We start from the raw sequence: 18397 nt of genomic DNA, 5'->3' as shown, positions 1-18397 counted from the left end.
AAGTTAGAGGTGCGTGCTGGGATTCGAACTCGGCCCCCGAGTCCTACCCACTGGGCTATCATCGCTTTCCCTATTAATATCTATATATATAAAAGAGAAAGTGTGTGGGTATGTTCCGTATAGGCTCCGAAACGGCTCGACCGATTTCAATGAAACTTTCAGGGAATCTCCGGATTGACCTGGCGAGTAATCCTGTAAAGTTTGGTGAAGATCGGAGAACTCCTATTTTTGAACTGTCAAATACAACTTTTATTTACTATGATGTTATTCTATTTTTGGGTGTACATGGGTGTAGATAATGATCTTCACCCGCTCGAGAAGAGAATAGAAGAGAATGAATACGGAGAGAAATAAATGATTTAATATATTATGAGACTCAAATTAAAAATTTAATGATGTAAGTTTAATGTTTAAATAAAATAAAGTAAAAACTAGCCCGGCGAAGCGGGCTGGGTACGCTAGTAATAATATATTATTTATTTGACGGCCAATTGGCGCAGTTTGCAGCGACTCTGCTTTCTGAGCCAAAGGCCGTGGGTTCGATTCCCACTACTGAAAAAGGTTTGTGTGATGAGCATGAATGTTTTTCAGTGTCGGAGTGTTTATATATATTTTCTAAGTATTTATGTATATAATTCATAAAAATATTCATCAGTCATCTTAGTACCCATAACACAAGCTACGCTTAGTTTAGGGCTAGATGGCGATGTGTGTATTGTCGTAGTATATTTATTATTATATTTGTAGAGAATGCGTGGAAGGGCAAAGCGTATTCCTCTCCTACGAACTCTCAGGCATTATATATGCCTAAGCCCAGGAGTGGGAGATTCAAAGGTATGTTCCATATTTAAACTAGAAATGTAATGCATAAAAAAAAATATGCTATAAAAATTTTGCGTGGTAAACTTACAGCAACCTACAAAGTGCCATTGGGTCCATCAACCTAAGGTGAAGGTGTTAAGTCTCATGTCCCTGTATACACCGGCAATCACTCACTTCCGATCTGAATATTGGTAGAAAAGCTCAACTACTGCTAAAGTTTACAATTTTCATTAGTGTTTTACCTACACTTGGAGGAATTATCAATTTTATAAATTTAAAATGCATATAAAAATTTCGGAACCGACGGGATTTGAACCTGCGACTCTCTGGCAATCGCGGCCTGAGCGCTTCCATCATAATCGTGTCCATCTGCTAAAGCACGGGAACAAGGAATAGGAAAAGTTTATCCACTTTTATTATTACTCATATATTATTTCGATATTATTTCTACAAGTGCTCGAAGAGTTGACAAAGCTGTGGGAGAATATACATTTTTATCCTTTCTCCGGGGAGATAATTTTCTTCTGCCCATTCTAGCCGTGCTGTAGTTATTAGTTCCATGTCTTTGTCGCTGCCTATAGGAATTGGCAGCCAAACCAGTGTGTTAATAACAGAGGTAATTGCGTTAGAGTAGCATTTCTGTTTGCCGCGAACTGTGTTGTCCGCGTACTTAAACAATTAAAAAGGAAGTAAGATTTGCGATTGCCGGGACGTCATGCGAACCTCGTCGCCCCTTGTTTACACACGCACACATCCGCGCTCACGCACACACCGCCGCGCCCGTCGTGCCGCTTATTTAGGTATATTGTTGTTTATTTTATTCGGCGCTATGCTCTACCACGGGGCGAGCCTTTCGACTCAGTTTTAACGCGCACGCTTTATGAAACGACAACTATGCGTCGATGTTCGCTCGCTGCCGATAATTATTCATATCGGAACCGATTCTAGCAACGAAAATAGCACCGGTACACAAATTCGCGATTCTTAATGCCGGCGATAATCAGTTTATTTTTTTATTAATATTTTTTTCTGTCGCCCGCCGCTGCCGGTGTCTCCGCGAATCTTAATAGCAGTTAATCATAGTTTATTTTTACCGCGCAACGTGTGCTAATAATTGTGTTGGAGACACGGTTTGTTTCTTTTATTCTCAGCTCTGGTGTCTGATTGAATCGCGCATTGCGGAAGTTGATTCGCGAATAATTTGTCAACATAATTAAGATTATTTCTCGCGTTAGTTTGGCAGCCGTGACCGGTGTTCGCGAACGTGTTTGAAAAACTTTGAAAAAGGAACGATTTTGGCGGGAGCGCGGAGGAGGTGTTGGCCGCGGAGTTTTTACTGGACCGAAAGTTTTGAAAAGTGTTGAGCACACATCGGGTACGGCGAGTGTTTTTTCAACGCGTTTTCGAGGCTAAGCGCTAGCTAATGTTTGAACAAGTGTGTTTTCTAATGGATTTATTTTGAGGTGAGTTTAAATTTACTTGTGTTGGTGTTTGTATTGTTTGCGTTCGGTGTTTTGTGTGCGTGGTCGCTGGTGGCGGGAAACTGAATACCTAGCCGGTTTGTTGCGTGTGTGAGTGTACAAACAATGCGAGCGTGTGTGTACACTGTACGGACTTATTGTCACTTTATGTAAGAGGGGAACAAGGAGGGAGATACTTGTCATGTATTTAGGCGAAGACGAAAGGTTTGATGAGTTGACTTTTTACCCGACGGCGCCAGAAGGCGGGTAATGTTCGTACGTATGTATGTATGTCTGTCATCGTCATGTCAGACTCTTACCCTTAGTGCGAGATTCGTACGCTAGCTAATAGAAAGTTTAACTCATCAACCATGTGCTCAAATTCACCTTAACATCTAAGTATAGGTTTTTCTGGGTAGAGCTAGGGGTATAAAGAAATGTAATAGTAATAATAAGATATATTTTAAAGGTGTACCTACCTATATAGAATATGTTTTGTGATTCCCGAAACTAAAAGAAGAAATAATTACAAATAAATATACTACGAAGTATGTATGTATGTATCGACATACATTGCTGTCATCTGTTGGGTGTGGAGAATAAGGATTGCAGAAATTATAAATTATACCATACAGATACCTCCAGCTTTTCCGCGGAGTATGGCAAATTAAGCTTTCTTATGGCCCTAATCGGTTTCTACGCGACAGCGTACCGGAACGCTAAATCGCTTACCGGAACCTCTTTGTCAATAGGGTGGTAACTAACCACGGCTGAAACCTCTCACCAGACCAGACTAGAGAAAATTAAGAAATTATAAATTCCTAAATTACCCCTTCCCGGGATCAAAACCCCCAAACTCCCGCGACTTACAACCACAGCTCTCAACACCGTACAGAAAGGCAAATAAGTGTTGTTGATATATAGAAGTTGCTATAATTTTCCTGGTTCCCAATCTTCGTTAAGTATAGTTTCCCGATAACCGTTGTATCGTGTCAGATAGTTTGAACAAATTGAATATAGGTATGTTATTTCTGTCAAGAATAAGGATAAAAATAGGCAAAAACTACGCGGCTCTCATATTTTGGCGTTCTAGCTTAATTTATTCTGTGAAATATTATAATAGTAAAATCTAGTTTAAGCTAAGGCAGTGGATTGAACGGAGTTGCGTCGTTTTCCTAAAAGGCAGTTTAAAAGGCTAAAATAATTGTGTTTTTGAGAGAATATTCTTTGAGTATCTACCCTTGAGGTAAATAAAGATTTTCTTAAATGCTGCCTTAAATGGGAAAGAAGGTTCTTACGAAAATCAGTAAATTTTCAAGTTATATCCGTGAAAATTGACATTTGGGCTTTTCGTAAAGAAACACGGGGTTTACAGCTTTCGAAAATAATGCCCCGAAACGGGTGTAATAATGAAAGAAATTTTACATAAAAGTCCTTATTTAATATTTTATCTAACCACGAAAATTTGTATTTTGCCTTTTACACTTGATTAAAATTTTATAGTTGGTATACCATTTTAAATGTTAATAAATGTTTTTTTATATATGTATTAATGTATGTTTTTTCAATAAATGTATTTTGATTGATATTTGCTTTTGCCTGTAGCTTGCTTTCTGGAAGACAGGCATTGCGTGTGGGAAAATTTTCTAAAAAAAAAAAAAAACCTTTAAATCCATTTACAAATCCCGTGGGAACCGTCTGTTTTCCTTTGATGAAAAGTAGCCTTTGTTACTCCCCATCCTTTAAATTAAGTCTATGTCAAAAACCACGTTTTTTGATTGCTTAGTAAATATTAGTTTGTTTTGTGGATATTACATCAGCTTCATCATTAGCCATCTTCATATTAATGATCGGAGGTCAGACGGTGGAAAATCGTACGATCCCATCTTCTTCAATTCCGAATAAGTAGGTATATCCGGTCCACTCTCTTATACTATCGAACCACTTCTACCCCGGTCTCCAAGGTGCTCTTTTCCCGGTAATTTTACCACCATGTTTTTTTTTTTTTGCGTGATTGCAGGGTAGCAAATTTGATCCTATAATAAACCATAACCATATCAAGTATCTGCCATTCTATGGCATGCAAATTATAATAACTCAAATTTAGTTGTAGTTCTAAAAATAATTAAAGTATTCAGTATCGCTAAAGCTTAAATGAGGGGTTTGCTGCAGTCCGCTGAGGAGTTCTGTCCTCTATCTCCAACCATATTCATCAGATCTACACAAAGTAAATTAAATTATTTAAATCGGTTATAATTTGTCGGAGTTATGGTGTAAAATCGTCAAACACTTTCAGCCCCTTTCCCAAAGGAACCGAGCTTAATGTCGGGATAAAAAGTACTCTATTAACTTCTAACACTTCCAAGAATATGTGTACAAAGTTTCATGAGGATCGGTTAAACAGTTTTTACGTGAAAGCTTAACAAACAAACTTACATTGACATTTATAATATTAGAAGGGATTTTTCCATTTTTAAACAAAATGTCAGAAAATTATGGTATAAAAACTGTGAAATTAAATAACAATGTGAACTTAAAATTAAATAATATAAAGTAACCCAAAATATAAATTCAAATTCAAAATTTCTTTATTCATGTAGGCCTATCACAGGCACTTATGGAGCGTTCATACATATTTGTTTACATAATTGTAAGGGGATGGTGATAACTTCGTTCGCCAACTTAAATCTAAAGCTTCGAGGGTTCCAAACGCGCCCTGGTCTAAGAAGAGCCCACAACAAACTTAGAAAAATACAAAAGAATCTTATGAACCACAATAACTACAATAATTTTAACTTTTAGTTTTGTTTTAATTATTCGTCTACTGAATAAAACTGAAGGATCAACCTCAGAAACTCGTACAGAGGTCCTCCCTGTAGGTGACCGAAAAACGAAACCTTCTGTATGCTGTTTGTAGATTGCATTAATGTGTATAATTCTTTTTGTGTTGATAATTTTTTTTTTCTCTTTATTTAAAGATCTTAGTCACATAATGTGATTATGTCGCTCTGTTAGTTATGTACAGATATTTATTCTCTTAATCTAAAATATGTTCTAACCAATTTATATAACAGTTTTGATTCTGATCTAAGAGGGAACGCTAAAAAGCTAATTGCATCCACTATACTTAAATAACTATCTAGTAAACTCTAATACTTGCCTATTCGTTAGGGAGGGAAATCCGTGAGATAGAACCAGGCTTCCTCTACCCGTAACGGATACGGATCTGGCATATGATACAAATCTCGACTTAACGCTGCGTCTTGCTTATCCGAAAATGGATCGTTAACTATGTCAAAGTCAAATTGTTATTCAAATACACTTTGAACGATAATAGGAGTAACTTTATTTGTACACTTATTTAAATAACTAGATGTGCCCTGCGGCTTCGCCTGCGTCATTTTCGGGACGCAGCGTACTGCTACGAGTACATAGTATACACCTACCTCAATGAATGAGATACCAAACGTAAAGTTATTACAATTGTACTCGAAGTGCCAAATATACAAACCTATGATATTAAGTACATATAGTATTTCAACATACATAAACTTTCGCCCTCTATTTGAAACCTTCAATCATGTAAACATTGCAAAATGTAAATGCCCATCCCTGGGAACTATGCCTGTTTTGCTTTATTTAAAATTTACTAATTTATTATTCTCTATAACAAATGACTGCATTAATAATGTGCGGTTTAGCAGTCAGCACTAACAGTAAGCAACGTTGAGCCAAGTCAGTGAATGGATGGGTGCCCGTCTATTGAAGTTTGAAAGTTAATTTGGTATCCATTAGTCACAGCTCCTATTATTAACAACGTATAGCAATCGTTAAATTAAGAATCGACATACGAAAATGATAAAAATTACAGTTTTAGCTTCGATTATCTCGAAAGCACTCTGCTATCCAAAATAAATTATAAAAATCTTCAATTATCAGAATTTGAACCACTACAGTTTTATTAATAATAAATATTAATAATCATTTATTTGCAAAAATTATAAGAATACTGTATAGATAACTATGAATCATTTCCGGTAGGACAAATATATGTTGAGTTACCTAGGTACTATTTAACATTTAAATAGAATAAGGTTTAAGATTTTTTTTTATTGCTCAGTGGTTCGGATTTCGGCTAAACTTTTGGGAGACCGAGTTCGAACCCCACCTCTAACTTTTCTAAGTTATTTGCGTTTTAAGTAATCAGAATAACACTTACGTCATTTATTGCTAAAAATGATGTAATATGTTCTTTGTTTTACATATTGTAAACGTAATGTTTATTCACCTCGATTAAATTTACGCACTGAAGTTTATCTAATACAAATTGACAGGATTACAGGGTGATTCGAAGAGTTTACTCCTTTATTTTGAACTCACGAATACATAATTTTCCGTATTAACTATACGGAATATATTTACCTCATCAAATTGACATGCTGCTTTACATATTTTGTGGGGAAAGATAAACGGGACTGGGTCGCTTGTTTCCAGGGCTCATAGTGACTAGTTTGATGTCGTATTTATTTATAAAGGACAACAAACAGTAGATACATTAAAACTTGCTTTTTTTTTTTTGGAATGAGTCACATAGTAAATGTTCAACTATTTACAGGTTATCACAGTATGCATTAAAACGTAAAAAAGTCATTCTTATAAATTATTTACAATTAATTATTAGTCAGTTAATATAAACCTTTAAAAGTATATATTTAAAGCTAAATTACAATAAAAAATTTAACTTAATCAATTATTAGGAGACAAAACAAAACAAAAATGAATTAAATCGGATTAAAATAATTAATATTGATGTCTTAAAAGTAATAAATAAAATTAAATTTAAATTTAACAGACTAAAATGTAAGTCAGGTTAATTAGTAGAACAAATATCTATAACTTTTCTTATTTATAATATTAAGTAGGGATAGAAAAACACCACTGAAAACATTCATGTTCATCACACAAATATTGTCCAGTTGTGGGAATCGAACCCACGGCCACAAGGACTCCACAATTGGGTCGCTGCCCACTGCGCCAATAGGCCGTCAAGCCCAATTCAGCAGGGACCCAGCGTTCATAGGTTCACCGAGCTATGTGACCAATGGCAATTTCAGCTACGCGACTCGTGGAGCTATGCGGCAACTCTAGTTCTTCTACGGATCTCATCATTTCTGATTTAATCACGTATCTAGTTGTTCTGTAGATCCTCTCATATCTCATTTATAATAAAATTATTCCTAGCGTATTCTCCGCAAGTATTAGTACTTTTTCTCCTTTATTTATATTGATCTAAAAAGTTTATCATGTGAACCCATTACCAGCCAACTACAGGGCACGGGTCTCCTCCCTACAACGAGAAGGGGTTAAAGCTGTAGTCCACCACGCTCGCCCAGTGCGGACTGGCGGACTTCACACACTTCACTTCTGTTCGAGAAACACTACTAAAGTGAAATGGTTTTTGATATTAGTCTTGAATATTAGTCGTGCACCTACACGGTTTCTGCATGTTCCTAATTCTGTGCCTTTAATAATATATCTCTAATAGTTTATACTTAAGTGATATAAATATCATTTGCTTCATCCTGCATGCCTGAGAGTTCTCGATAATGTTCTCAAAGGGGTGTGGAGTCCACCAATCCGCACTGGGCCAGCGTGGTGGACGGCTCTAACCCCTTCTCGTCGTGGGAGGTAAAGGGTTCATATGACGATGTAGATGATGAATAATTTATAACTACAACAATAACTATATTGAGAGTATCTTCATGGAAACCCACAAAATTTTTGACTTCATCGAATCCAGGACCTACCACTCCTAAATACTAGACCAACTAGGTTTATTAAAATAGCATAGAATTAAAACTTATAAAACTAAAAAAGTCATTACAATCAGCAAATAAAAAACTGATTAAAACTGGTAAGAAATATGCATATAATATTCATTAGAAACAAACATTAATATAAGTAGCTAAGTATACCTAACTCGTAACTCGTTATGCATAAAAATGACTTGACACTTTATTGTACAGCTAACATAAATAAAATTATAAACAAAAACATCACTAAATAAATTTTAATTAAATGAAATTATATATGTATTTGTATCTTTACATTTTGGTATTTATGTATATCTATCAACACTCTTGGCACTGTCCCGTTCTCTTGCTGTAAGTCCTATCTACAAAGGTTGCCTGTAAGAGATTGCTTGCAGCAATAAGGCCGCCTTTGCATGGCTACATTGTGTACTGTATACTCCTTACTGTTTCTTTTCCTGTATGTTATACGTGCAATAAAGTGTTTCTTCTTCTTCTTCTTTTTCTAAATAAAATACAGGTACAATAGGCAGCCTTATCGCTAAAAAGCGATCTCTGCCAGGCAACTGAACAAAGGAAAGGGAAAATAAAACACAGACTTAAGGGTTAGGTTGTACACTAGAAGCAGTTACCAAATTAAAAATAAATATATGTATATAAATCAATTATTCTATCATACAAAGTACAAGCCTACAACACAAAGAAAAGTAAATAAATGAAAATAAATAAATATACTACGACAATATACACACCGCCATCTAGCCCCAAAGTAAGCGTAGCTTGTGTTATGCGTGCTAAGATGACTGATGAATATTTTTTCAATGAATTAGTATACATAAATACTGATAAAATACATATAAACACCCAGACACTGAAAAACATTCCTGTTCATCACACAAACATTTTCCAGTTGTGGGAATCGAACCCACGGCCTTTGACTCAGAAAGCAGGGTCGCTGCCCACTGCGCCAATCGGCCGTCAAGTGACTCAGAAGCAAGAAAACTTCTTAATTCTTGAAAATCGCTAGTGACTGCGCGCGCCTAATTTAAAATGGGAGAGGGGAGCATAATAACATTATATTCTAAAAAACTAAAAAAAAAAAACGGATTTTCTAATCGGACTTGTTGCAAACTCTGCAGTTTTACAAATTCCTCGCGTTTTCACCAGCTTTAACTTCGAATGAAACTTTAATGTAGGATAGTTTTTCTTTGCTATTTATTAAACTTATGGAATAAAAAAAAAATACTATATCGGATGTTTTAGTTACATCACATCATAGAAAAATCCTATTATAATATTAAGGATTACATGTACGATAAAAAAGCTTGGGTATGAATTGCTCCTACTTCATAGCTCAACATTAACTAGACTGTGAGATTGTGATAACAAAAAAAAAACCTGGCTAAGTTTGTCGTGGGCTCTTCTTAGACCAGGGCGCATTTGGAACACTCCTAGCTTTACTTTTAAGTTAACGAATGCAGTTATCACCATCACTAACATTAGTGTAACATGTTAAATGTATGATTTTTTTCACTTCTAAGTGTAGGTTTAATATAAATACAAAAGTTTTATTATGACGAGATTAAAAGTATATTGTAGTTGTATACTGGAATTGAACCGTAATGAAATAATTATATATTAGCCACGCGGGTACGTTCATATAGACGTAAACATCGCTCTCGCAACGTTGCGGTCCGCATACTTTTATTTTACAGTATCTCCTGAACTATGCGTCCAAATAACATGTTTTAAAGCGCGAGGGTATTCTATTCTATAAAAATAATTCTAATTATAAAAAGCAGGATTTTGCTGGAGACAATCATCTTTCCAGCTAAAAGATAAACATTTATCTTCTCCCACAGCTTTATGAACTCTCAGAGCATTGGCGCACAAGTGGAAATAATATCCAAATTATATCATATGTGTATGTAATACAGTCAAACCTGGATAAGCGAGAGTTCAAGGGAGCACAATCTCATTCTCTCTTATAGAGGTTTCTCACTAACCCGAGTTTCTCGCTAATGCAGGTACATGGGTAGCGTTTCTCTCTTATAGAGATACGCAGCAATAACAAGACATATTCATGCACTATGTAATTTTATTTTATTTAGAACTTATTTACATTTAAAAAGATCCGTGAATTTCGTTTGGGTTTCTGTTTTTGTATTTTGAATGTTTTTCTGTAACTCATAAATTTTGTCGAAAATTGCTTGCTCGACTGTCGCTTATAGAGGTATAATAGATAAGTAGCAGTCTCACTTACGGAGGTCCGTGAGGGAATAACGACTCTCTCTTACAAAGGTTTCTGTTTCTCGCTAATAGAGGTTTTTGGAGCTTAAAATCAAGGGTCCTGGCTATTACTCTCACTTATAGAGTTCTCTCACTTATCCAGTTCTCACTTACCCAGGTTTGACTGTAAACGGGGGTAAACTTTTCCTAGTCCATGTTCCCGTGATTCAGCAGGTGGACATGGAGTGGATTATAATCGGGAGATATAATTTTTGTGTCCTAACTGTGGGACTAAGATGCGCTGCACGAAATAATTGTCTACCATTTTTTCGTTCCGTTTCTCGAGACATGCCGAGAAAATGGGTGAACTTGGTTACAGCCATACTGTTCTAAGGAAAAGTCCTCAACTATCCTTCCGCACACTAAACTGTGCCGGCTATTTTTTTTATAACCATATCGCAGAGTCCAATAATTATAATAATTAGGAAATCGAACCTAGCACCGGACGATGACGGAACAGTAACAGTTACAGTTTGCGAACTTTCAAATTATGCTGGTAGGTATCAAATAGATAAGTATAATATTATATTTTATAGTTGTTATATTATTTAAATTATTCGCTAAATTAAAAATATTATTTTGACGGTCCGTTACTGCTGACCGGAGCGTGACTTTGGCAAAATTAATTCTATGCTTTAGCTGAGTTAATTGCACAAACATAATTTAATAATTATATGATGAAAAGCAACTACTGAGTTTCTTGCCGGCTCTTCTCGGTAGAATCTGCTTTCCGAACCGGTGGTAGAGTCACACAAACATACATTGACGTTTCAAAAGTGCTTATAAAGTATGCCTACTTGAAATAAATGAATTTGAATTTGAATTTATGGGATGGCCTTTCGAGATGGGTATTCTGTGCCAGCTAGGAAACTATCTATTGTGTGCAATAAAGAATTTACCTATCTATCTATCTATTATGAAAATTTAGCTTATACTCCGCGAAAAGCAGGAGAATCTTTTTTTTTTCTTTTTCATCTACAATCAGTCGATATACTACTATAAGTAGATTTTTTGAAGTTCTTTGAAGACTTTGACAGTTATGAAGGCCAGTGTCCCCAAGTCTGTACAGTATCGAGCACTGCTGCTCGCTTCAGACGTTTGATTCTTTCCACAGTCAGTAGGCTGTGTGCCAGTGGAGTGGAGTGTTTTAAAACTATGATACATTATGAAAATCAAGCTTAAATTCCTATACTCCGCGAAAAGCAGGAGAATCTGTATGGTGTAAGTCAACATCTCCTGAGGATGCTCCGGTTTCGGATCGAAACGTGCGTAGAGGGTACATTCCCGAAGATCTGTTCGTTGTGGAGTATAAGGATTGTAGAAATTATAAATTACACCATACAGATTCCTCTGCTTTTCGCGGAGTGCATAAAATGAAGCTTAATTTTTTATAATATATCATGGATTTCCGTAAAGTAACGCCTGCTTCTATCCAATATCTATCTATCTATCTATCTATCTATCTATCTATCTATCTATCTATCTATAGTATACTAGCATTAGTACTAAACAGACCCTGCCACGCATTGCTGTGATTTTCATGTATTTCGATAGGTACTGCTGGTATTATTAAGAAGCCAAGCGGTGATAGCCCAGTGGGCAGGAGCTCGACTTTACTTTCGTGGGGCCGAGTTCGAATCCCAGCACCTCCAACTTTTCTAAGCTATGTGTGTTTTAATTTTTTTCTTTTCCTAATATAAATACACTAGGAAAATACACACATTGCCATCTTGCCTCAAAGTAAGCGTAGCTTGTGTTATAGGTACTAAGATGACTGATGAATATTTCTGTATGAATAATATACATAAATACTTATAATATACAGATAAACATCCAGACACTGAAACATTCATGTTCATCCCACAAACATTTTCCAGTTGTGGGAATCGAACCCACGGCCTTGGACTCAGAAAGCAGGGTCGCTGCCCACTGCGGCAGTTGGCTATCATATATAGTGAGTATATCGCAATTGTTTCTTTAAAGTTCTATAAAACAGTCCGCGACAACATACGACTACTTTTTGAAGTTGACTCATTCGCGGACGAAGTTAATTCGGAGGTCCTGGGATCGATCCCGGCTCAGGCAACTTGGGTATTTATAATTTCTAAATTTTCTCTGGCCTGGTCTGGTAAGAGGGCATGGCCAGTTACCACCCTTCCGATAAAGACGTTGTGATTTAGCGTTCCGGCGCGATGTCGCGTAAAAGCCGAAGCGAAAGACTAGGGGTTTAATACTACTGCTATATTATGCTAACCTGTAGTGGAATAAAAAAAAAACTCCATACCTTATTTTACAACGGTGGTAATATAAAAAAATTCTACATCTAAAAGTTGTAAGCAGGTAACGTTTAGCTGCTTCATCATCATCATCATCATCACATCAACCGATAGACGTCCACTGCTGGACATAGGTCTTTTGTAGGGAGTTCCAAGTTCCACGATTCTGAGCCGCTTGGATCCAACGGCTACCTGCGACGCGCTTAATGTCGTCTGTCCACCTCGTTGGGGGTCGACCAACGCTGCGCTTACCAGTACGGGGCTGCCATTCCAGCACCTTGGGACCCCAACGTCCATCCTTTCTCCGAACTATGTGCCCGGCCCATTGCCACTTAAGCTTCGCGACTCGTTGAGCTATGTCGGTAACTTTGGTTCTTCTACGAATCTCCACATTTCTGATTCGATCGCGTAGAGATACTCCGAGCATAGCTCTCTCCATCGCCCGCTGAGTGACTCTAAGCCTTCTTATGAGGCCCATAGTTAACGACCATGTTTCAGAGCCATAGGTCATCACTGGCAACACGCACTGTTCGAAGACTTTCGTCTTCAGGCACTGAGGGATTTCTGACGAAAAGATGGCACGGAGTTTCCCGAACGCTGCCCATCCGAGTTGGATTCGGCGGTTCACCTCCTTCTCGAAATTGGACCTACCTAACTGGATCGTGTGTCCTAGGTATACGTATTCGTCAACAATTTCGAGTGCAGTGTTCTCAACGATTACTGGTTGAAGCGGAACATGAGCATTAGACATTATCTTCGTCTTGCTCATGTTCATTCGTAGGCCAACCTGTTGAGAAGCTCTGCTGAGGCCATCGAGCATCGTATTTAGGTCTCCCAGAGTCTCTGCCATTATGACTACATCGTCGGCAAACCGAAGTTGAGTGATGTACTCGCCGTTAATGTTGATGCCAAGTCCGTTCCATTCCAGAAGCTTAAAGACGTCCTCCAACGCAGCGGTAAATAGTTTCGGGGAGATAACATCTCCCTGTCGCACGCCTCGCTGCAATTGGATTGGTCTCGTAGTCTGATCCTGTATACGAACTGACATAGTGGCGTTTTTGTACAAACACTGCAACACTTGGATATACCGGTAGTCAATTCGGCATCTCTGCAGTGACCTAAACACAGCCCAAGTTTCCACCGAATCAAAGGCTTTTTCATAGTCCACAAACGCTAAGCAAAGTTGCCGGTTATACTCTTCAGTCTTCTGTATAACCTGCCGCAGTGTATGAATGTGGTCTATGGTACTAAAGCCCTTACGGAAACCGGCTTGTTCGGGAGGCTGGAAGTCATCAAACCTACGAGCGAGACGATTCGTAATGACTCTCGAAAACAGCTTGTAGATATGACTCAGCAGCGAGATGGGTCTGTAATTCTTCAACAAGGTATTATCACCTTTTTTGAAGAACAGAACCACCACACTCCTGTGCCATGCCTCTGGCGTTGTGCCTTGGTGAATAACGGAATCAAACAATCGCTGAAGGACTTTCAGTATCGGTTTTCCACCTGCCTTCAGGAGTTCTGCCGTTATTCCGTCATCACCCGGCGCCTTGCCATTTTTAAGCTGCTTGAGAGCCACACTAATCTCGTATAGGCTGACGTCTCGTATAGGGGTGTAAGTGGGTGTGGCTAGTACCAGTCAGCCTCCCAAATTGCCAACCTCACCTGCACGTGGTGCACCCTGCCGTTTAACCGACGAGGCTCTGGCGACCGACAAGTGGCGGTATAACCACTTCGAATTGGCTAGGCTGAACAAATGGCACAGACCGGTGTCGGGCAGCAGCGACGCCGGGGCGATCAGTCTAGCCCTGCGATGACCAACCCGCCTGCTCAGCGTGGTCATTATCGGGCATATCTTTAATGGGAAGGAGAAAAAAACCACAGCCCCTAGTTCCCGGCGGCCCCGCTATTCCTGGCTCTGGCAGCGGTTATGGTAACGGCGGGGCAAGGGGTGTTAAGAATCTCCGGCAGAGATTCCGCTGCCAACCCCGACGACTTGACCTGGCAACATACAACGCACGCACGTTGAGGACCGATGGAAAGGTGATTGAGCTGGAAGAAGTGGTGAGCAAGTTGCGCTGGGATATTATAGGATTGTCTGAAGTCCGGCGAGAGGGGGAGGACTCGATAATCTTGGAATCCGGCAACTTGTTTTACTACCGGGAGGGTGACCAACAGTCACAGGGTGGTGTCGGGTTTATCGTCCACAAGTCTCTCGTCAACAATGTTGTAAAAGTCGAAAGTGTGTCGAGCAGGGTAGCATACCTTATACTCAGAATTACCAAACGGTATTCGTTGAAGGTCATACAGGTATACGCGCCGACTTCGGCACACCCAGACGAGGATGTAGAGGTTTTGTATGAGGACATTTCAAAAGCCATACATGCCTCGAACACCTACTACAATATTGTGATGGGGGATTTCAACGCGAAGCTTGGCGAGCGAACTGGTTCAGAGTTGAGGGTGGGGCAATTTGGGTATGGGCAACGGAACCACAGGGGTCAAATGTTGGCTAACTTCATGGAGAAGGAGGGCCTTTATATGATGAACTCCTTCTTCAAGAAGCGGCCACGCAGGAAATGGACCTGGATAAGCCCCGATGGTTCCACGAGAAACGAGATCGACTTCATCATGTCGACCAAACGGCATGTTTTCAATGATGTCTCTGTGATCAACAGGGTTAAAACCGGAAGTGATCACCGTATGGTAAGAGGCACATTGAGTATAAACGTTCAACTTGAAAGAGTCAGACTGGTGAAGTCTACACTCCGGCCTACTCGTGCCCATATTCAAAACCCCGAGAGCTTTCAACTAGAACTACAGAACCGGTTCGGTTGCCTAGCAGATTGCGACACTGTGGACGATTTGAACAACAGGCTGGTGGAAACTGTCCAAACAGTCGGGTCCAAATTCTACAAGGCCCACCGTAGAAACAAGGCCAATAGGTTCTCAACCAATACACTCAAGCTTATGACGGAGAGGCAAGAGATGAGACTACAGTCTATAGCAGACGCGTCCGCTTACCGGCGGATTAATAGGCAGATCTCTAAATCACAGACTCGTGATATGCGGCACTTCAATACAGAGCGTATTAAAAATGCCATCGAGCAAAACAGAGGCTCTAAAGTGTTCGCTAGAGATCTGTCTATCGGTCAGAGCCAGTTGATGCGACTGAAGACCAATAATGGTAGTCTTGTCTCTTCCAAACCTGAGATCTTGGGTGAGGTTGAGAACTTTTATGGACAGTTGTACACCACAGTACAGACGCCTGTTGAAGATTTGGCTAAGGATCCTAGAGCCAAATTAACTCGACACTATACCGAAGATATCCCAGACGTCAGCCTAGCTGCTTAAAACACTTAAAATATTTAGCAGCCCATTTTCGAAGACAGCTGAGGAGGCCGAATGGGAATGTTAAGGCAAACAAGTCTGAGAAAGGCAAATAAGGGATGCTAAAAAAATAAGGGCACGATAATCTCAAAGGAGTTCGGGGTTCCAGAATGAAACAACGTGAGCATTGTAAGAGCAATGCTTATGTTATTGAGACCACAGAATTAAGAACGTACAGAAACCGTTTACACGACTAATATTGGATATTTTGCGGAGTCTTCTGACACAAGGGTAGTAATACTACTCTTAAAAGACTTCAGCGATATATTGATACCGCTTTGTTTCTTACCGAAATAAACTATTTTTATTTTATTTCTTTGAAGTGAAACTTCTTTATCGGCGTCGGAAAAAGATTAACTGTCACATTTTTCGGTTACGAGTCACATTTTTCCGTTACGCGCCATTTTTTTCAATGTCTCAACACGTGGGTGTGATTATGGTATTTATTTTTTGTATTCGTGTCTATGATAATACAAGCCTTTTGTTAAACTTTATCTAGTTTTTCTTTTTACTATGTTCTGTAAATTTGTATATTTTTCGAAAAATAACGTCATAAAGAAGTTTCACTTCTTACGTGTGTACACTAGTATACGCACACATTTATATTTTATGAAAGCATCAAAAACCACTCCACTTTAGTACTGTTCTCGAACAGGAGGTCAGTCAATCAGTCATTCCATTTAGCAGCTGAAAGTAATTATTTTAAAGGGGGAAATGGGAAAAGTTTACCATATGAAATCGTTGAGATGTCTCTCAATAACTTCAAAGTTTATGTAAAACGTAAGCTTATAGAAAAATCCTATTATAATATTAAGGATTACATGAATGATAAAAAAGCTTGGGCAAAAATTGCTCTAACTTCAGAGCCAAATATTGACTTGTCTATGAGATAGTGATGGCAAAAAAAAAACCCGGCTAACCGGTTTGTGGTGGGCTCGTCTTACGGCCGTTTTCTATATTCAATCCATCTGTAATCTGTTGATAGGTTGCTTAGTAAAGTTGTTATTTGTTAACATTTGTATGGATATATTATTGCAATAACAAAGTTGCTAAGTAATCAATCTATAGATTACTTAGACTAGGGCGCATTTGAAACCCTCCCAGCTTTAGTTTTAACTTAAGAAATAAAGTTATCCCAACATATTATATGTATGAACGCTTCATAAGTGTCTGTGATAAGGTCTACATGAATAAAACATTTTTAAATTTGGATTAGAATTTGATCATTATCCACTCTTTACCGGCCCATTACAAAGCACGGGTCTAACAATGAGAGGGGCTTATGCTGCTGTCCACTAAACTGGCCAAGTGCGGATTGACTTAAATTAAAAACGCTCATAGCTCTGAAAGGTTAGAGGTGCGTGCTGGGGTACTCGGTCCCATAGATGTCCAATATTATAATATTCCTAGCATACCCAGCCCGCTTCGCCGGGCTATATTCTGCTTTATTTTATTTAAACAATAAACCTTCATCACCTCAATGTGTAGACCAACACTGAGCTTGCTGGTGCGAGGTTATCATTCCAGAACCTTGGGACCCCAACGTCCATCGGTTCTTCGAGTTATGTGCCCTACTACTGCCACTTCAGCCTCAGAACTCGTTGAGCTATGTTAATATATATATAAATATTTATAATTGTATACATACATATATATATCTTATTTGAATTTTCTCTTTTTTAAATAAGTTACAATCGTACCCAGCCCGCTTCGCCAGGCTAGACTTTGCTTTATTTTATTTAAACAATATACTTACATCATTAAATTTTTAATTTAAGTCTCATAATATATTAAATCATTTATAACTCTCCGTATTCATTCTCTTCTATTCTCTTCTCGAGCGGGTGAAGATCATTATCTACACCCATGTACACCCAACAATAGAATATCATCATAGTAAATAAAAGCTGTATTTGACAGTTTGATTGTTCAAAAATAGGAGTGCTCCGCTCGTCACCAATCTTTACAGGATTACTCTCCAGGTCAATCCGGAGTTTCCCTGAAAGTTTAATTGCAATCGGTCCAGCCGTTTCGGAGCTTACGCGGAACATACCCACACACTTTCTCTTTTATATAAATAACCGAGCTCGTTCGGGCTTACCGTACCGCCATGCTTATTTCTGCCGCTAAGCAGCATTGTTGCAATGCTGTGTTCCGGTGTGAAGGGCGTGGTTGCCGGTGTACCGTTTAATTACAGGCACATGAGGTTTAACACCTACGGTTCAGGTTTAAAGACACTGATGCCACTTGTAGGACGTGATCCTAGCATTCCCTGTGTAGTATTGCTCTTTTGATAGGTGACCAGTTTTTGCACGCGGCTTCGTACCCGGTTTTTTGGTTTTTCATCCTG

At 38.6% G+C, this 18397-nt stretch overlaps 1 protein-coding gene across 1 annotated transcript in view; it reads left to right on the top strand.

Annotated features, from left to right (window-relative positions):
- Positions 1-1668: 1668 nt before the first annotated feature.
- The window catches only part of LOC120634486 (forkhead box protein P1), a 107784-nt gene continuing 91055 nt past the window's right edge, over positions 1669-18397 (top strand). The window contains exon 1 of the mRNA XM_039905123.1: positions 1669-2285. The gene's annotated coding sequence lies outside the window, so the exon portion shown is untranslated. The remainder of the gene's footprint in view (positions 2286-18397) is intronic.

Source organism: Pararge aegeria, chromosome 24 (genome assembly GCF_905163445.1).
Source record: "Pararge aegeria chromosome 24, ilParAegt1.1, whole genome shotgun sequence".
In the NCBI taxonomy this organism is placed as follows: domain Eukaryota; kingdom Metazoa; phylum Arthropoda; class Insecta; order Lepidoptera; family Nymphalidae; genus Pararge; species Pararge aegeria.
The sequence above is the reverse complement of the archived record's forward strand: the minus strand, read 5'-3'. Positions and strand labels throughout refer to the sequence as shown.